Genomic DNA, 22000 nt, shown 5'->3' with positions numbered 1-22000 from the left:
CCATCTTTATGATTTGGTGATTTTCTGAATAGGTAAAGTAGGATTCTTTGATGTTATCTGCTATTGAGAGTGTTTTATACTTTTTCATGATATCATCTTTTTGTTTCTTTAAGATTTTTTATTTATGTATTTGAAAGAGTTATAGAGAGGAGAGATGGAGAGATCTTTCATCTGCTGGGTCACTTTCCAGATGGCCACGATGGCCAGGGCTGGGTCTTCCACAACGGTGGCAGGGGCCCAAACACAGGCCATCTTTCTTGGCTTTTTCCCAGGCCACTGGCATTCCATGAAGCAGCTAGAACACAAACCAGTGCCGATATGGGATGCTGGAGTCACAGATGGGGGCTTTCCATGATACTACAATGTTGGCCCCTATCCTTTTGTTTGTAGATTTGGGACTCCCTTAAGCATATCTTATAAGAGCAGTCATGTGGTGAAAAATTCTCTCAATTTTCGCTTGTCTTTGAAAGATTTATTTCTCTTTCATTTCTGAAGAACAGCTTTGTTGAATACAGTATTCTTGATGGGTTGTTTTTTCTTTCAGGACCTTGTCTATATCATCTCATTCTCTACTATTTGTAAAGTCTACTAAAAAATTATAACGAGGATTCCCTTAGATGTGATGAGACACTTGCCCCTCATTTTTCTAGTTAAAAATTTTTCTGTAACAATTTTTTCATGTCAAATGATGGAAAAACACTGTAACACAGTTTGAGGGAGATACACCTCACAGAAATGGCATGAAGACCCAATCCTCACTCTGTGAATCACAAAAGAATATCTTACTGTTTTTAGAATTCTCTGTATCTTAGACTCATTATGGTTTGACTTACTATAACATGCCTCAGAAAGTTTTCTCAGCCAATCTGAGGTCCTTGGAGTTTCTTGGGCTTGAATAGCTATACCTTTCCCAACATTTGGAATTTTTCCAGATATTATTTCTATACACCTCCCTTTATCTTCTTTTTAAACAATTATATTAACATTTGTTTGCTTAGTGGTGTCCTGTGAGTCTTCTAGGATTTTTTCACTCAAAAAATACTTTTATTTATTTATTTTCATTTATTTGCAAGGCAGACACGCAGGGATCTTCCATTTGTTGCTTTATGCCCCAAATGTCTACAACAGCTGGGGCTGGGCCAGGCTAAAGTAGAAATAGGGAACTCAAACTGGGTCTCCCATATTGTTGGTAGGAACCCATCTGTGATCTACCAAGGTGTGCATTATAGAAAGCTGAAATTGGAAACTGTACCAGGACCTGAATCCAGATACTCTAGTATGGGATTCAGGCGTCCCAAGCAGCACCTTAATTCTGTGCCAAATGGCAACCCTTCATCTTTTTCATTTGTGTCTGACTGGGTTATTTCAAAAGACCTGTTTACAAGCTCTGAGATTCTTTCTTCTGCTTGATCTGGTCTGTTTTGAAGCTCTCCACTAACTTTTTAAATTTCTTTACTGAGCTTTTTAGTTTTAAGATTTGTTTCTTTCTTTTTTCATTATCTCCATCTCTGTGATAAATTTCCAATTCACTGTATGAACTGTTTTCCTAATTTCACTGAATTGTCTCTTCTAATGTGCCTCACTGAGTTTCCTTAAAATAATTATTTTGAGATTTTTCAGGTAATTTTTTTTTATTTTTTTATTTGACAGATAGAGTTAGACAGAGAGAGACAGAGAGAGAGGTCTTCCTTTCCATTGGTTCACCCCCCAAATGGCTGCTACAGTCAGCGCTGCACCGATCCAAAGCCAGGAGCCAGGTGCTTCCTCCTGGTCTCCCATGCAGGTGCAGAGGCCCAAGCACTTGGGCCATCCTCCACTGCCCTCCCGGGTCACAGCAGAGAGCTGGATTGGAAAAGGAGCAACCAGGGCTAGAACCCAGCACCCGTAGGGGATGCTGGTGCTGCAGGCGGAAGATTAACCAAGTGAGCCATGGCGCCAGCCCCTCAGGTAATTTATCAATTTAGTTCATTTCGGAGTCTATAGCAAGACTGGTAAGTGTGTTTCTTTGATGATATTATATAACTTTGCTTCTTCATGCATCTTGGGTCCCTGGATGGATATCTGATTACCCATGTGGACCAGTTTATATAGTAAAATATTTTCTCTTGGTGTTGGTTGAGTAGACTGCTTGATTTAGTTCAAAGTGGGCACAGTCATGTAGTCTCTGAGTAGTTTTTTAGATGCAGTCAATGTCACTGTAGCCCAAAGGTGGAATCTCTGAGATTGTTCTACTGATCGAAATGCAGCTCTCCAAATAGAGTGGGTTCTCCAGCAGCTCTGGGAAAAGTATATGCAGCTGTGGGTGCAGGGTGCCTATCAGATACCATGAGTTGCCTAGCAGCAGGGTGACAGTAGGAATACAGGCTTCATACAGCTAGCACTGCAGTGAAGTAGGGGTACCCATCAGTCTTCCCTGGCTTTGCACGAGTGGAGGAAATTCGGCAAGCCAGGGCAAGAACAGCAAAGCAGTACTGTTGGCAAGAGGAAGACAACTTTGAATGTCCAACATCTACACACAGGATGGGCCACGTTGGTGGACCTTGACAGGGCATCCAACATTGACTGAGGCCTATGCTTCACAGGACATACTAGGTAGTCACCTAGGGCCACAAGAGAGGCCACCCACATCAGCTACCTGACTGCAATGTGGGGCTGCAGATAGCTGGGCAGGCTGCCCAGCAGCTTCCTGGGATCATGAAAAGGTAGGTGGAGGGTTCCCAGCTGCTTCCGGGAATCAATGGCTAGGGGACTTGGCCAGTAGAATAACACACATAGCTTGCTAACCAGACAATAGGTATTTATCTAAGCATTCTGAAAAACGTCTAAAAAGAAAAATAGAGGAAGCATTCAAGTTTCACAAATACTGGCATCAAAACTATGAAACTACAGATATATCATAAGCTACATATTTGGAATTGGGTTTTTTAAGATTTATTTATTTATTTGAGAGGCAGTGTTATAGACAGAGAGAAGGAGAGACAGAAAGATAGGTCTTCCATCTGCTGGTTCACTCTCCAAATGGCCTCAACTGCTGGAGCTGGGCTGATCCAAAGCCAAGAGCTAGGAGCCTCCTCTAGGTCTCCCAAATGGGTGCAGGGGCCCAAGCTCCTGGGCCATCTTCCACTGCTTCCCCAGGCCATCAGCAGAGAGCTGGATGAGAAGAGCTAGATCTAGAGAGCTGGATCAGAAGAACAGCAGCCAGGACTGAAACTGGCGCCCATATGGGATGCTGGCACTGCAGGCAGAGGCTCAACCTACTATGCCACAGCAGACCACTGGAATCAGCATTTTTTAATGTTGGAATTATACTCTACCAAATGAAATTAACTTCATTTCCTGGTAGCAAAATATTTCTTTTATAAATTTGTATCTCAAGAGTTGAACATAATTTATATTCAAAGGAATAAATAATAATTTAACAAAAATACAACTCCTGGCCTGCGCCGTGGCTCAACAGGCTAATCCTCCGCCTTGCGGCGCCGGCACACCGGGTTCTAGTCCCGGTCGGGGCACCGATCCTGTCCCGGTTGCCCCTCTTCCAGGCCAACTCTCTGCTGTGGCCAGGGAGTGCAGTGGAGGATGGCCCAAGTGTTTGGGCTCTGCACCCCATGGGAGACCAGGATAAGCACCTGGCTCCTGCCATCGGAACAGCGCGGTGCGCCGGCCGCAGCGGTAGCGCGCTGCGGCCATTGGAGGGTGAACCAACAGCAAAAAGGAAGACCTTTCTCTCTGCCTCTCTCTCACTGTCCACTCTGCCTGTCAAAAAAAAAAAAAAAAAATACAACTCCTATCAAACTGCTTAATTTGGTCGGCGCCGCAGCTCACTAGGCTAATCCTCCGCCTACGGCACCAGCACCCTGGGTTCTAGTCCCAGTTGGGGCACCGGTTCTGTCCCGGTTGCTCCTTTTCCAGTTCAGCTCTCTGCTGTGGCCTGGGAAGGCAGTAGAGAATGGCCCAAGTGGTTGGGCCCTGCAACCGTATGGGAGACCAGGAGAACCACCTGGCTCCTGGCTTTGGATTGGCACAGCGTGCCAGCCGTAGCAGCCATTTGGGGGGTGAACCAATGGAGGAAGACCTTTCTCTATGTCTGCCTCTCTCACTGTCAAAAAAAAAAAAAAAAAAAAAAAAAAAAAACCCTGCTTAAATTACCTTCTATAAAGTCCAAGATTGGATTCCTTAATAAAATATTCAAACTGATTTTTGAAATATTACAATTCTCCATGACTTTATAAAGTAAACTGAGGGGCCAGCACTATGTCCTAGCGAGTAAAGCAGCTGCCTGCAGTGTTGGCATCAAATATGGGCGCTTGTTCAAGTCCTGGTTACTCGACTTCTGATCTAGTTCTCTGCTATGGCCTGGGAAAGCAGTAGAAGATGGCCCAAGTCCTTGGGCCCTTGCACCCACATGAGAGACATGGAGGAAGCTCCTAGCTCTGGCTTCGGATCTGCGCAGCTCTGGCCATTGCAGCCATCTGGGGAGTGAACCAGCGGATGGAAGGCTCTCTCTCTCTCACTTTGTCTCTGTCTCTCTCTCTGTCTGCCTCTGCCTGTAACTCTGCCTTTCGAATAAATAAATCTTTAAAAAAATAAAATAAATCAAGTTGTATAGGTGTAGTTCCATTCACCTAACTAGATTTAAAAAAAAAAAACACTATCAGGAATAAAGAGAAGAGGCCACAGGAAAAAGCTCACATGACAAAGAGAATATATTAACACAAAACTGAAAAGCACATTATACACAGGGCTAAGGTCAAAACTAAGCAAAACTTATTCATAGAACAGATACAGTAATTTTAAGCGCGCAAAGTAAACTATCAATAACTTTTCAGCAGATTTCCTACTTCATGTCAGCACTCTCTCAACAGCATATCTAACACAAATTTGAGTAACCACAAACCAGAATTTGTTCTTCTTTTAGCTTTAGTTAGAAGATAAAACACATAATTCAATGAAATAGAGAAACAGATTAATGCCCTTTGGAAAGTTTGGTTTCAATTATTTTGTGAACATCTGCATCTAAAATGTACAACTAACATCTACAAATATTATGATTCAGTCAGTAAATAAAATGTATTATGAAAAACTATAAAGTTAAATACAAGAGAAAAGAAACAAAACTTCTATTAAAATATTAGCAAATGGCTCATTTTTATAGCTGCTACTTCAATACTTTTGAATAATTATATCATATGTAAAAAATGAATTTTGAAAAAGTATTCAGGGGATTTACAAAATATGGGAAACAAAGATTATAAACTTAAAAAGAATGAAATAACCAAGCAATCAATTATATAACCTTATAAATATATTCTTCAATTATTTCTAAATAAAAAACCCAACCCACTTAATGTTGGCTGTAGGCATATGAAATATTAATATATTTGCTAATGCTTCTAAAAAGTTATTTTTAAAAATGTCAGGAAAAACACATTCTCTAACAGAGATCCTTCTAATAACTTCCAAACTGGCATCAATTTTGTCAAGATCTTTCAGTAATCAATACAGAAACTTTGATTTCAATAAAGGTGATAAAAGTTGCTCTAACCCTTTCCAGCTACAAGCTCTCAACAGATGATCATCATTAAGCCTAGACCAGGACTCCACATTCAGGAGCTATATAAATGTGTCCTGTTAGTACTTGGTTAGTCTGTTTGGCAACTTGAGTTCTCCAGACATATGGTAACTGCTGCCCTTTGAGGTCTGAAGTCAAGTCTTTGGGGAATCTCAGAGCCTACGCTGAAATTACAAGGAGTGTTCATTAGAGACTGCTGGAGGGAAACATGAAAGACCTCCATTAAAACTATATAAAACAGCTAATTATTTTTAAAAGATTTTTAAATCATCTAATATACTCAGCTATAATAAAAAGTATTTGCCAATTCAAAGACATTAATTTCTGGAAAAATACTACTTTCAGGACATGTGTGCCAACAGTTTTCTTCTTGCCTCCCATCTTCCACCTCAATAAACTAAACATTCATTTTATAAGAATGATCAAGATTTTAACATCATGGGAGAAAATTAATTCATCTAATACTTCTACATCCTGTATACTGACCACTATAAACATTTTTCAAATGAAGTTAATTTTAGAGATGAATTCTTGCTAATACTTTGGAATAAAGTACACTATTAAACTCAGCCAGATATACTTAACATAGACATGTTTCTTTTGAAATATTTCATTTCTTATTCAAGAATCTGCCTACATTTAATTTAATTTTAAATTAATCATCAGTGAAAAAGTATAAGCAAAAATGGTAAAATTATTCTATATAAAATGGTACTGATTAGACAATATTAAGCAAAGAATGAAAATGAGGATTCAAATGTTTACAATTAAAAGACTACCAATAAATGTATAAACAAGTTCAAAAAATCTTATAATTTTATATTTTGTCAGCAGTATCCTGAAAACAAGGTAGATATTTTCTAATTAATTACTGTTGCTATTTAACTACTTGAATGTCTAGACATTTTTTAATTCAAGAGAATAAACGGCATCATTATTTATTAGCTTTTAGAAAACAATACTACCACTGAATATTTATTTCAGCAACAAATCTTTATCAAATGTTATATAAAACTCATTAACCTGCCTCAATCATTTCTTAAATCCACATATATGTTGATTTCTGACAGACTAATTCCAAAATACAATAACACTTTCAACCCATTTATAAAAAGACAACAGAAATCAAGTATGTTAAACACGTTTTAAAGAATAAAAAATTCTTAAAAAAAAAACAGATTACAAATGATTTATATGAATGCCTAGTGCTGAAGTTAATTACAAGTAACCCAATAAAATAGTGCCTTTATTATTGTACAGCAAGTAATAGCTCTAGATGTAAAAACCAGAACTCTTTCTGCAGGCTTTTGCATGCCCAATCCCACAGCACACAACATTAAGAATTAAACATGTGGTAAATAAGCCATACAGAAAACAGCAGTTTTTAACTAAAAGCAGAAAACTTTCTTGCTGCTTAACCATTTGGGGTCTTCCAGTCTGAACACAGACTGCTGCAAAGTGATACTATGTATTCACTGAATGAATTGTTAAGGTAAATATAAAATGAGAATGTATTTTCAGGGCTAAACTTTGAAGCTTCAGATAAAAACTAAACAACTGTGAGATAACATTAAAATTGCTTCAACATTGGACAGAAACAATTGAGTTTTCTGTTATGTTTATGATACCAAATGATATCTTCAGAATTAAAATTTTTCAAACCTCACATGTATACATTGTGAAATGACTAAATCAAGCTAATTAGTACATCCATCACCTTATATACTGACCATTTTTTTAGTTAGTGAGAACACCTAACAACTACTCTCTTAGCCAGAATCTCATTCTTTACAGAGGCCTTTTTCAAATGATACCTCCTCTTGTCCCTCCTCCATTCTGCTAGGACTCAGATTGAGAATCATCATATTGAACAACTTTTTATAATAATGATATATTTAGCCAGAAAAAAAAGTTGACAATCAGTGAACTAAAATAACTGTTATAAAAATCATTTTCAGTTATACTACCACAGGAAAGGTATTAAAAGTAAAACAGTAGAAACAAAACACACTAAAGTTTACCAAAGAAACTTAAAAGTCATTATAGTAGTAATCTCTAAGATGGCATCGATGTTACTTGTATTCAGGTGCACTTTAGTGAGCTTCCCAGAAAGAGTTTTCAACAGCGAGCACAGGCCCTCCTTTGGGAGGCTATGAAAAATATGAAAGTCACCAATAACCTTGTCTACATGGGAAAGAATAAAAACTGCTAACCCATGATGTCTTTTCTAGCCCTAAAATTTTCTGTTTCAAGATAAAAATGGACCAGACTGGACATATAACTATAAAAAGAATAGAAAATAATAAAGATGCTGCAGGAAATAATGGTGAGCTAGATTTGTGAGGCAAAGATCTGAAAAATCAAGTTAACTTCATGAAAATAGAGTTATTAAACATACTGGGGGGAAAGGAGAGTTCTTGTAATGTGTAAAACACAATTCAGAATCTAATAACTTTAATTTACAACTTACTTTGCCCTACAGACAGTTCTATGTACTTTTATACAATACCTAATAAGACCTTAATGCCCTCATTTTACTCAATAAGAAACTGAGGCTCAAGGATGTAAAGCAAGTGAATTTACCCAAGGTTATACAGTAATAAATGGTAGAAAAAAACATTTATTGAACTTCAAAATTTATCATTATGTCATTTTTCAGCTCTCAGTCTTTCCTTAAAAATCTCTTTGGGGCCAGCACTGTGGTCTAGCAGGTAAAGCTGCTGCCTGCAGGGCCGGCATCCAATATGGGCGTCAGTTCGAGTCCAAGCTGCTGCACTTCTGATCTAGCTCTCTGCTATGCCCTGGGAAAACAACAGAAGATGGCCCAAGTCCTTAGGGCCCTGCACCCACATGGGAGACCCAGAAGAAGAAGCTCCTGGTTCCTGGCTTCGGATCTGCGCAGCTCAGGCCACTGCAGCCAACTGGGGAGTCAATCAGAGGATAGATTGTCTCTCTCCCTCCTTCACCCTCTCTCCCTCCTCCCACCCCCCACCTCTCTGTAACTCTGCCTTTCAAATAAATAAACAAATCTCTTTTTTAATTATTTGACAGAGTTAGTTTTGGACAGGTAGAGTTATAGGCAGTGAGAGAGAGGTCTTCCTTCTGTTGGTTCACTCCCCAAATGGCCGCTACGGCCGGCAATGTGCCAATCCAAAGCCAGGAGCCAGGTGCGTCCTCCTGGTCTCCCATGCGGGTGCAGGGATCCAAGCACTTGGTCCATCCTCCACTGCCCTCCCGGGCCACAGCAGAGAGCTGGACTGGAAGAGGAGCAACCGGGACTAGAACCTGGTGCCCATATGGGATGCCAGTGCCGTAGGCGGAGGACCAGCTAAGTGAGACATGGCGTCGGCCCCAAATAAACAAATCTTAAAAAAGAAAAAGAAAACCTGTTCAAGGGGCCAGTGTGTGGCAAAGCAGGTTAAGCAGCTGCCTGTGATATCAGCATCCCATATGAGCACCGGTTCAAGTCCCAGGTGCTCCAATTCTGACCCAGTCCCCTGCTAATGCACCTGGGAAGCAGTGAAAGATGGCTGGCTCAAGTGCTTGGGTCCCTGTCACCCATCTGGGAGACCAGAATGGAATTCCACGCTCCTGGCTTCAGCCTGGCTTAGTCCTGACTGTTGTGGTCATCTGGGGAATGAACCATTGGATGGAAGAACTCATCCTCTCTTTCTCTTCCTCTCTTTGCCTTTAAAATAAATAAATCTTAAAAAAAAAAAAAAAAAAGGACCTGGTCAAGTAATTTTCTGTTCTGAAGTAGTTAAGAAATTTACTCCTTGGAAAGCAAATACATAGCTTCAAGGTTGTGATTCTTACTACATTTAGGCCCAAATCAAAGTTCAAACTGTAGACTGTATTAAAACTATGGGCATATTTCTGGACTTTTGTATCATAAAAATGACAGCTTTCTAAAAATGGCCTGACTAAAAAATACACGATAGAATAATTATGTATTAGGAATATAATAATTGTCCCTTTCTAAATTATACAATTAACTTCTATCTGTACATGTCAAGGCACTAAAATACTATGTAACAATTTTATTTCAGAGTTGACTAAGAAAAACTATGCAAACACTTTAAACAAACACCAAATTTTAAATCTGGATACTAAGTAGCTGGAATGGTTAATTAAATGATTACACTGATTAAAACGCATTCAAAGTCAGAGTTAATATATTTGTTCAAAATAGAGACGCAGAGAGATAGAGAGATCTTCCATCCACTGGTTCACTCCCAAATGGCCACAATGCCCAGGACAAAGCCAGGAGCTTTTTCCATGTCTCCAACATGGGTGTACGGGCATAGCAGCAAGGAAACAGATGGGAAACTGAGCAACTCAGACACAAACCAGCACCCACATGGGAAGCCGGTGCTTTTGTATGCTATGCTAGAACACTGGCCCCTAAATAATATATTATTTTAAAAAATATAAAATATGGGAATATAGCTGACCATTCAAAGATTTATCAGAGAGTTTAGTACTAAACGAAGACAATCTCAAGCTTTACACTTTTAAACCAGCCTTTCTACAATACTTCAGCTTTACTAGATTGAAATTAAGAGAAAGAAAGGACTTGGCAAAAACCAAACAATTCGAGCTGAAAAACGGGCATTGACCTGTATTGCTAATTACACTACAATCAGAGAAAAATTCTACACTCAGAAACTCCCATTTGTGTATTCTTCCCTTTTCCTTACTCTCTTCCTAATCCCAAATTTAAAAGACTGGTTGTAAAACAGCAGGGTGCCAAATTAAAACACACTTTATTTTCAGATGTCTGCATACTCATAGGCTGGCTTCCTGTCAGGAAGAGTTCTATGTCACTGAATACCCCAATCAGCAGGGAACTTGCAGAATTAAGTGCCAGTTGATATTACTTTGTTTTGCATTTACCACCCTTGAGAATAATGTTCAAGGATCTAGTTATGTAGTCAGCATGGTATCATCCTTCTGACTAGACTGCCAAGCCACAGGGTGTACTGCCAGTTCCTCAAAATTTACCTTAAAAGGTTGTGTTTTCTAAACCCCAGAGTGCTGGTGAATCAACAGGACGCCTGTATTTCAGATTAAATCCTAAATCTAAGGTTAAAAAATGCTTTTCTTTGGCTCTAACAAAGAGGTTAAATTAATGTTATGGGAAGGTCTCCACTGAAAGTCAAATAAAGCTCAGTTAATGCTCATTAACTCATAAACCTAAATATTTTACTTTTAAAAAAGAAAAATATGGTACTGTACTCTGATTTATTTTGTTCTTAATATGTTTTTTTATTATCTAAAGGGAAATGTTTTCATCCTGCAATAGAAAGCTATGGTATAAATTTTGAAACAATTAAAAACAGGTGTTTTCTCATGTTATCATAAAGTACAGTTATTAGGCTTATTTCAAATATTGAAAATTATTTTTTTTATCAGTGCTTCTACAATTTTTCAAGAGTGATTTATACACCTTGAAGATATTCATGCTTCAAAGGCCTATACTTTTTTGTTATACAGTCAACTCTATTACACACAAAATTAAATTAACTTGGCATTTCAACATAAAATATTTTTGCAGTCTTTGTGTATTATAAAGAAAAAGCATTCACAGCAGTTCTAAGTCAAAAGCGAGGTGACTGCAATTCAAGCCTATGTTTTGACACCAATGTTAGAGACTATTCTACTGATTCTCTCCTATCCATAATCAAAATGCCACGTGTACTGACAACAACAAAATGCATGGGTACTGACAACAACAGCAATAATCAATTTATATTTCATTCTAAAGATAAGACAGAAGAGAGGGAGGAGATGTACAATTTGGGACATGCTCAAATGGACTTGCCCCAAATGGTGGAGTTAAAAATGTGCCAGGGGATTCCAATACAATCCCATCAAGATTGCATGTACCAATGCCATCTCACTAGTCCAAGTGATCAGTTTCAGTTCACAATTGATCACACTGATAGGTTTAAGAGTCAAAGGGATCACACAAACAAGACTAGTGTCTGCAAATACTAACTGATAGAAAAAAAAGGGAGAGAACGATCCAACATGGGAAGTGGGATACACAGCAGACTCATAGAATGGCAGATGTCCTAAACAGCACTCTGGCCTCAGAATCAGCCCTTAAAGCATTCAGATCTGGCTGAAGAGCCCATGAGAGTATTTTAGGCATGGAAAGCCAAGACACTCTGGCAAAAAAAAAAAAAAAAAAAAAAAATCTCTGTGAGTGAGATCCCAGTAGAAAGAACGGGCCATCAAAGAAGGAGGTACCTTTCTCTGAAGGGAGGAGAGAACTTTCACTTTGACTATGGCCTTGTCTAAATAAGATCGAAGTCGGCAAACTCAAGAGGCTTCCATAGCCTTGGAAACTCATGATTAGAGCCTAGGGAGATTTCTGACGCCATAAACAAGAGTGTCAAATTGTTAAGTCAACAACAGAAGTCACTGTGTACTTATGTCTCATGTGGGATCTGTCCTTAATGTGTTGTCAAATGTGAAGTAATGTTATAACTAGTACTCAAACAATATTTTACACTTTATGTTCTGTGTGGGTGCAAACTGATGAAATCTTTACTTAATATATACTAAATCGATCTTCTGTATATAAAGAGAATTGAAAATGAATCTTGATGTGAATGGAATGTGAGAGGGAGCGTAAGATGGGAGGGGTGTGGGTGGGAGGGAAATTATGGGGAGGAAAAAGCCATTGTAATCCATAAACTGTACTTTGGAAATTATATTTACTAAGTAAAAGTTAAAAAAAATAAAAATTAAAAAAGATAAGACAGAACATATCAAGAGGGGAAGATAAAACATGAAAATGTTGAAATTTTATATTGTTCCTGGTTGGTCCATGCAACATATAAACTGGTATTAAATAATGCCCCAAAGTCCGGGTTACCTTGTAAAATAAAGGCTGCTAATAAAGGAAATGCAATAATTTATTTATAGCATTTGGAAGTATATGTTTCAACTTTTAAGGTAATTTGCAAATAAACTGTCATGCAAATACCAGTATGTTAAAAAAAAATGAAGATTTTTGTACTCAGATAGATTGGTTTCTGTTACAAAACCTGAACATCCAACAACATATAAAAATATATTTGCATAAACAGATCAATTTTAAGAGTTAAAGGCTCAATAGTTGAAATATGTCTGTTCCAAGAATTTGTGATGTCTTAAGTGAATGCTAGGCTTAAGCCAATGGTGTGGCTTACAAGTGATATAAGTAATTCTACAGAAAGAAAAACCTAAGTTCACAAAACTCATTTCTCTAAAACATATCATCAATAGTGACTCTCTTAGCCAAGTCTTCATTAGACTCAATGCTGATCAGATGAAAGGAACTTAGAAAGTTATCATTTTCAAGGGCCAGTGTTATGGCATAGCAGTTAAAGCCCCCACTGGCGATTCCAGCACCCCAGTTCATAACCCAGCTGCTCCACTTCAGATACAGCTACCCGCTAATGTCCTGAGGAAAGCATTGAAAGATGGCCCAACTGTTTGGGCCCCTTACACCTATATGGGAGACCAAGAAACTCCTGGCTTCAGTCTAGCCCAGCCATGGTTGTTATGGTCATCTGGTACATAAATCAGCAGATGGAAGATTCCTCTTTTTATTTCTCTCTTTTTGTAACTCTGACTTTCAAACAAGTAAATAACCCTTTACAAAATAAACTATCATGGCCGGCACTGTGGTGTGGCAAATTAAGCCACTGCCTGCAGCGCCAGCATCCCATATAGGCGCAGGTTTGAGATCCAGCTGCTCCACTTCTGATCCAGCTCTATGCTATGGCCTGGGAAAGCAGTACAAGATGGCCCAACTCCATGGGACCCTGCACCAGTGTGGGAGACACAGAAGAAGCTCCTGGTTCCTGGCTTTGCATCGGCACAGCTCCGGCCATTGTGGCCAATTGGGGAGTAAACCAGCAGATGGAAGACCTCTCTTTCTCTCTGCTTTTCCTTCTCTCTTTCTGTGTAACTCTTTCAAATAAATGATCTTTACAAATAAATAAACTTTCATTTTATTCCTTCAAGACAAAGTGACACATGGAAGAAATTCAGAATTAGGTTTTGGAGTCTATTATATAAGGGTTAAATTGCCTTTCAGATTAAGGAAGGAGTTGGAGTAAGATGATTATGAAATAGAACGGAGTCTCTCCTCAATTAAATATTTTCCCATGAATCCAAAACTCAAGGATTAATTTTGAAGAAGGAAAATTTACTTAAATAAGGTAAATATGCTAATTTATTTAATAAGTATCTATTAAGTGTTTATTATGCTATAGACATTGACAGACATTGTAGACAAAAGGAACAAGAAATTGTTTCCTGCCATTGAGGAGTTTTATTACACAGTATGACAAGCACTAAAATAGTTCTTAGGTCTATAAATTTAACTCTCAACATTTTTTTTTTTGACAGGCAGAGTGGACAGTGAGAGAGAGGCAGAGTGGACAGTGAGAGAGAGACAGAGAGAAAGGTCTTCCTTTTGCCGTTGGTTCACCCTCCAATGGCCGCCGCGGTAGGCGCGCTGCGGCCGGTGCACCGCGCTGATCCGAAGCCAGGAGCCAGGTGCTTCTCCTGGTCTCCCATGGGATGCAGGGCCCAAGCACTTGGGCCATCCTCCACTGCACTCCCTGGCCACAGCAGAGAGCTGGCCTGGAACAGGGGCAACCGGGACAGGATTGGTGCCCCGACCGGGACTAGAACCCGGTGTGCCGGCGCTGCAAGGTGGAGGATTAGCCTAGTGAGCCGCGGCACTGGCCTAACTCTCAACATTTATCTTTGAATCTGTATAAGTAAAGATCATAAATCATAAACTGATGTTGAGGACATGTAAGCAAGAACTGAAGATGCATCAGAGTTAATAAGACTTGGAATTATTTTTATCCAAACTTATAGTAAAAGCAAAGGAGGCATATATTGAATAAGTTTTTTTATTTTTATCATACAAGACATGAACAGAGGTTTTAATAATGTGTTATTATGCACCCAACCCAAAACTGATTCATTTCAAAGACTGACTTCTTCAGATCATCTATGAAAAAGCGATTGTTCCAAATATGCCTGGATGAATCTGAACTATCAGCATACTATTCTCCATTCATTTTTCAGAGTTTAAGATCACCAAGAGTGATCCTTTTGTTTTACTATACAAACTATATCTTCTAAAGTGGAATTATTATATATTTCAGTAAAAAAAACCTGGGCTTGGGTATTAGCATCATTTCTTGACTCTAAATTCTGTAGTCTTACTAATACTTTTAATAATAATGACTCCAAAACTTTATTATATCAAGGTTCTGACCACAAGTAGTCTCCAATCCTGGTTGTTTGGAGGATAATGGACAAATTATAAAAAGCACCAACCGGGGCTGGCGCTGTGCCATAGCTAGTAAGGCTGCCACATCTTGTGGGTGCCAGTTGGTGTCCCAGCTGCTCCACTTCCAATCCAGCACCCTGCTGATGGCCGGGGAAAGCAGTGGAAGATGACCCAAGTACTTGGGCCCCGGCACCCACGTTGGAGACCTGGATGAAGCTCCTGGCTCCCTGGCTTTCCATCAGCCCAGCTCCAGCCATTGAGGCCAAGTGGGGGATAAACCAGCAGATGGAAGATCTTGCACTCTCTCTGTCTTGTTCTGTCTCTCTGTAACTCTGCCTTTCAAATGAATGGATAAATCATTAAAAAAAAAAAAAGCATCAACAATACTACTGTCAAAGCAACTGTTCAGCTATAGGACTATAAAGAATCAGTCTACTGCTAATTATTTTCATTTGTTTAACAAATTTTTACTGAAAGTTTATTACATCATATACTGTATCAGATGATAATCATAAACATAAATTTATCATCTTTAGACCTATTGGATTTCTTTAAATGTACAGTAAGTTTAATTTCTACAAATTACATCAATAGTAATATATGCAATTTCTCATTAACCCAAAATACATTATGACTTTTGTGTCTATACCTCACAGTAATATTTTAATATTATTGCAGAAAACAGATAACAACAATATTGACCAAACAAGTTTCATCCCCAAAATAAATAGCTATATAATTAAAATATTTAAATTTATCTTTAAACCTGAGATAAGCTCCACATAAATATGATTTTTAAAATGCTCCTGGTTAAATTTAATTCTATAAAGAATATCAACTTTCATTTTAATCAGTTCTAAAGACCTCTCCCTTGAGAAATAGTGTGAGTTTCATATAAATTGAGGGCTATATGCAAATCACCTTGACAAGGAAGACAGAACAAGTGACAGATCATTTCTTTTGAGTGAAGCAGAAATAATCACAAGGTTTTTATGAAGATATTAGTTATAATTTTGCATATCCAGTGATATTTCTCACTCACTGTGATTAAAGCAGAGAAAAATAGAAGCAGAATACTAAGAGGCACTTCCTACATAACTATGATAGAATTTCTCAAATTATATTCCAAAAAAATTATACACAAGCACTACACTAGTAAAGGATCCTGTGGTCAAACGTTAGTATTATCTCTATTGTAGATTCAGCAATAGGTATTATATACACATATACAGATACACACACAAGAGATCCTCAGAAAGTTAGTGGAAAATGCATACTATGAAAAAACTATACATGGATTTCAGAATTTTTACATCAAAATAAATGTATCTTGGAATTCCATTTTTCCATAAACTTTTTGAAATATTTTTGTATGTATCTGCTGAAGGTCTTGAGAGGCATCCCACAGGAAATAAATTGATGAGAACCAACATTTTCTAAATTTGTTTAATGCTATGTTTTCGTAGAATATCCACTATTATCCCACAATACTCACTCTGGAATTTGCTGTACTGGAAAAGATGGACAGTAACAATGGAATAACTAAGTTTATGGCTACCACAACTCTAACCATAGAAAGTTACACACACTAGAGGAAATGATTTAGGAACTGTAATATCTATTGCATCTGACAAAATTATAAAACCATAGAATCTGGCAAAAAAATTCTTTCAGTCATGGGAGACTAAAATTATCTACTCATGAACAAAAACAAAATTAGTATCAGGTTAAACAGGAATCAATAAATAGCTTTTTTTATACTCCACCCTTAACACCATTTCCTGGTCCTGTGCTTTGCTTGTGTTTCTCTTAAAATTCTATCTTGTATTACAATTGTTTGTCTCTTTTGCTGTTTAGGAATAGTAGAATGCAGTTAACAGCAGAAGCTTCTCTTAAAACCATATGAAATAGATTTGCTAAATAAACAAACAATGACACAAGCAGGCATAAAGAAAAGGCCCTGGTAAAGGCAGACACAGTCACACAAAGCTCTGAAGAAGAGTAAGCATTTTAAATGAGTCTGAGAGCAAAAATGGAAAATTCTAAAAGTAGAGTTAATGGCTTTATCATATTACTGTACAAAAGCTTCATAAATTCCCTCATAGGCAAAAAAAAATGTATAACTAAGCAACTATATTATGGTTGGAAAAAATTCTTTGTTTTATTGCCTCAATTCTTTTTTTTTTTTTTTAAAAAGCTAACCATATTCTTAATAGTGAGCTTTAGTGAAAAAAGTTGAAATGCACCCTAATATTGCACACTGTGAGGATCTAAGCACCCAATTAGAAGAAAAAAATTTTCATTTATATAAAGTTTTAGAGTAAGTAAAACTAATCCAGAGTAACAGAAATCAAATCAATGGGAACCTGAGGTGACAGAGGTGGGTATTGATTGCAAAGGCATACAGGAAACTTTCTGGATTAAAAAGGTTGCTACGTACTTGTGTATATGTCAAAACTCAGGGAACTGTACACCCAAAATGCATGTACCTGTATCAAATAGAAATGATGCCTCGATAAAGTATTTTCTTAAGACGTGATTCTGATTAAGTCAAAGAAAAATCAAAGAACAAAGATTCTTTTTGTAAATGGATACGAAGACGGTATCCGGTAATGACAAATTAGCTGATTTAATTTAAAAGAAGACTGAATATAAAAAGTATAAAGTATTTCAAAATGAAAGACATCAAAAGGTGAAAGCCCAAAATATCAAGATTTATGGTCCATGTTACCATTCATGTATTAATTACACAATTACATAAATATTTGGTTGAACATTAATTGTGCTAGATACTGGCGATTCAATAGAAAAGTATTTGCCTTCAACAACTTATAGCCTAAGTGGAAGGAAAAAGAAACAGTGCTCTGAGTGACACCTCATTTGGGCATCTAGTAGTGGGGAAGACAGGAGGCAAGGAAAGTTTTCCACAAGAGACTGTACTTTAGCTTGGAGCTAAATGACTTATTTTTCCCATAAATATTCATTGAGCAGTCATCTTATGCCAGGATTGCTCTAGGTCTTTGGTATACTTTTATAGGCAAAGCAAAAATAGAGGCTTATCTTTATAGAGTCGAAAGAAGTGTAGACTAACTGTAATATATAATATATAAGCAAAAATTTTTTTAAATATATTATGATTTGTGGTAATTCTATACTGGCTGATAAGATGGAGACAAAACAGATCTATAGATATAATGGTCTAAGCAAGGAATAATTAAACAGTTCTGAATAATAAGAAGAAATCATCAATTAGAATCACCAAATTTGACAGATGTATTTTAGAGAAAGAAAAAGTATATGCCAATACACAGAAACACAATGGCACATTTGGGTAACTTTAAGTAGTTCACATGACTTGAGAACATATTTAAACCCTACAAAGTGGGCAGCACTGTGGCACAGCAGGTTAAAACACTGTCTGAAGCACCTCCATCACATATGGGCACCAATTCAAGTCCCAGCTGCTCCATTTCCAATTTAGCTCCCTGCTGATGAATCTGGGGAAGCAGTGGACAGCCCAAGTCCTTCAACCCCTGTACCCACAAGGGAGACCTGGATGAAGATCCTGGCTCCTGGCTTCAGCCTGGCCCAGCCCAAGCCATTGTGGCCATTTGGGGAGTAAACCATCGGATGAAGATCTTTCTCTCTCTCTCTGTCTTTCCCACTCTCTCTGTAATTCCAACTTTCAAATAAATAAATAAATATTTTTTTAAAAAATCCAAGAAGTAAGAAATGAGGTCCAAGCAATAAAGAAGAACTAACAATGAGGAACATCTATGTGCCACCATATACAGCCAATTTGCTTCTTTATTTTTTGGTATGTTTTAATAATCAAATCCTAATAAACATATCAATCACAACTATATAAAACGAAAAATTCAAGAACTAAAAGGCAAGAGCAACAGCGTTACTGTCATATATTCAATAAGGGATAAACTCAAATAGAGAAAGAAATCTAAGAAAAACTAAATGATGAGTAAAAGGAAAAAATTTTTTACTACAAATATTTAGAAAAAATTCAATCACAAAACTGACATAATAGCCTAACAGTGGTACTGATTCTAATTGTGATTAACATTTTTAATTTATAACACAAAGGTACAGAAATAAACAAACATTCAAATAAAAAATGACTAAATCTTGTATCATTACCTTCACAAGAAGGAAGTATTACTCAAAATGGCAAGCCTCCATGCTTTGATTAAATATTTCTTAAAGAAATATCAGACTTAAAGAATTTTCAGTTAATTTTTATCACTAATTAATTACTCAGGATGCCAGGCCAGACTACATGGTGCTTCTAGTTTTTCTATATACTGTATGCATTTCTGATAAATGGGAAAAGAATAGATGACCTGGCAGAAGGCTCAGACAATAATATGTGATTTACAGGACATGAATGCAGCTACCACAAGATTTATCTGACAGCCCTCTCCGATAGTGGACTGTTGAGTATCCGATGGAATGATTTCTAGTCTAGAAAGTCTACTACTGAGTAGCCATACACATTATTTATTTATTAGATGTTTTGGGTTGAAACCATTTTTAAATGATGCACTTCACAATGCACAGTCATAAATTTACCTTTAAACCCAAGAAGGGAGGTAGTGTTATTGGAATGTATGTCAGACTGAATTAGGATGAGCAACGCAACGCTTTTATAAAGTGGCCTTGAATGCAATGTCAATTCTTTCAAAAATGGTATTAATGTCAAATGAGCAAGACACACTTTGTATGATACTACACTAATATTATCTGAAATATTTACCTAACATTTTCTTCAAATATAGATTTCTACCAATTTGTACATACGCAGAACATATATGGAGCACAAATAAGTTGCATGCTTGTGACAAATTAAATCTGAAATATAGGTGATAACCTGTTCAATCTTTTGTGTGCATCAGAGAACATACAGTTTTCTAAAGAATGTATACAGTCTTATTTCAAGAAGTAAAGAGGACTTAAATCAACCTTTGATGTTTCAATACTTCTTGAATTATTTTATATGGGATTCAATACATAAACAAATATAATTTAATAAACCTTGAATATATCTTAATTTTAGATGAAACTATGCAGAGTTCAGTAAGGGAGCTTTTCAACTGTAAATAGTAACATTATTCCCAAACAATGTTAAAATTTAAATAGAATAAAATATGAAATTGTACCTAATCAACTTTTAAGGAATATAAAATATTCCTGAAAATATAAATATATTTGAAGTTTTACATAAATATACAGTGATCTATTTGGTCTTACTGGTAACAAACCAAAAGTGATCATTTCCTCATTTCTTAAATTTAAGCTCTAAATTCTCGTTCCTAATAAAATGTAAACACTTAGCTTTAAAAATGCAAAAAGAAAATAAGTTTTCAATGGATTCATGAAAAATAATCAGAACACGGCTGATTGTCATGAAATTAACACCAACTAATTTGTAAAGTTCTAAATCAAATTTGCAGATGTTAAGTTCATAAGCATATCCCATTATTTATGTGATTAAAAAGGAGTTTTTGACCTGATCTTTCGATCTTTGGCACTCAGTGCTCTCCATCTCCTCTTAAAAAATTAATTAAAATTTTAGCAAGATGGTAGCTTTTTACTTCCCACCCTATCTCAGACTAAAAAAAATTATCAATCAAACTCAAGCCATCCCCACCCAGCATCTGCAAAATGTCGACTTGAAATTCAATTTCATATCTCTTAAGCTTTCATGTAGAAAAAGACAGTCCACTTCTTAACAAAATAAATCACTTCTGTGATTACCAAGTTGACCTCTTTGAATTAGGAAAATTCAAAGTGAAAAATGTAATTATCACCCAAGAACAATCTGTATACATCTGGAGCTAATTCTGGCTTCATTTTTCACATCATTTTTCACACTGTGCTACATCTTGTTGAGATGCCATGGAACTTTTAAAGAATTCATAAAAAAATGTTAAGAAATTCAAATATCCAGTAATGTAGTTTATTCTAAAAAAAAAAAACCTTGAGAATTTCTGACTTTTGAAACATTTCTACTAAGTGATCTTCAAAACCCATCTGACTGCTTTAGTATTAAATAGCACTGTGACATACATGACAAATAGGTATATTAAAACATGTCATTCTTTATCTTTGCAGTTACTAACATTCAAATATGTAATGTAACACAACTCAAGTAGCTCTCCTGTAACCAAAATACATTTGATTCTTCTACACTGGAAAGTGAAACTTCTTTATCAAAACATATCTATGACTATAAACAAGTCCTATGGTCCTTCAGAAGAAACATCTCAAAGTACACGTGAAAGCTTCTTAAAGGGCTAATTTTGTGCAGGTGCAAGATCAGTACATGGCAATTTTCATCTGAGAAATAAACAATCAATTATTTCAAATCAGATGACTAAATGGAAAATTTTACCTAGTCATTTTTGGAGAAATGGCATTTTCTAAAGGTGATGATTAAATTATAGAAACATAGTGCTCATCGAATCTAATAATAAGCCCACTAAGAAGCATAACAACTCACAAGTTTATTATAAAAATCAATTAGGTGTAATCTCTAGAAATAATTGTTCTTACTACACTTTATTGACAATGCATAGTATTGATTTTTCACACCTTCTATGATTCTTTATTTTGTATTCATGAAATGTCCATCAGCACAGTCTAAATAAATTTGGCAATATAGGCACTAAAACAAATAAATCGATGGAAAGAAACATTAATTTTGCATTATCCTTATTTGTTAGGCAAGTAAACCATAAGGGTTGTAAATGAAGGTCAAAGGTTTTGAAATGGGTCAAAACCCTTGACCTCTAGACCAATATCCTTCCTATTAAAAAAGGCTACTTTAAAGTTTTAAGTAGGGGAATTTACTACCAGTAAGACACCACTTTTTTAAAAGACTACAAAGAAAATTCTCAATAAAAACATTCAGTGCTTTAACTGCAAAACAGAAAAGAAAACATCACAGGACAGATGATGTTTATGTAAGTTTAAAAAATCATTAAGAAGTTTACCATAAGAAGTAAACTGTAACAATGTAATGTAACACTGTAAGTAATTTTGCTCTTAATAACTTATTTTGTTTATCTTATTATGATGGCTGCCACATTTTTGCTATGTTTAAC

The 22000-nt window shown here is 36.6% G+C and overlaps 1 protein-coding gene and 1 pseudogene across 5 annotated transcripts in view; both read right to left on the bottom strand.

The window, feature by feature from the left end:
- LRBA (LPS responsive beige-like anchor protein) overlaps window positions 1-22000 on the bottom strand; it is a 730178-nt gene that overhangs the window by 487592 nt on the left and 220586 nt on the right. The gene's annotated exons all lie outside the window — the stretch shown is intronic.
- LOC133766140 (small nucleolar RNA U13) lies at window positions 680-779 on the bottom strand (annotated as a pseudogene).

Source organism: Lepus europaeus, chromosome 8 (assembly GCF_033115175.1).
Source record: "Lepus europaeus isolate LE1 chromosome 8, mLepTim1.pri, whole genome shotgun sequence".
NCBI classification, from domain to species: Eukaryota; Metazoa; Chordata; class Mammalia; order Lagomorpha; family Leporidae; genus Lepus; species Lepus europaeus.
The sequence above is the reverse complement of the archived record's forward strand: the minus strand, read 5'-3'. Positions and strand labels throughout refer to the sequence as shown.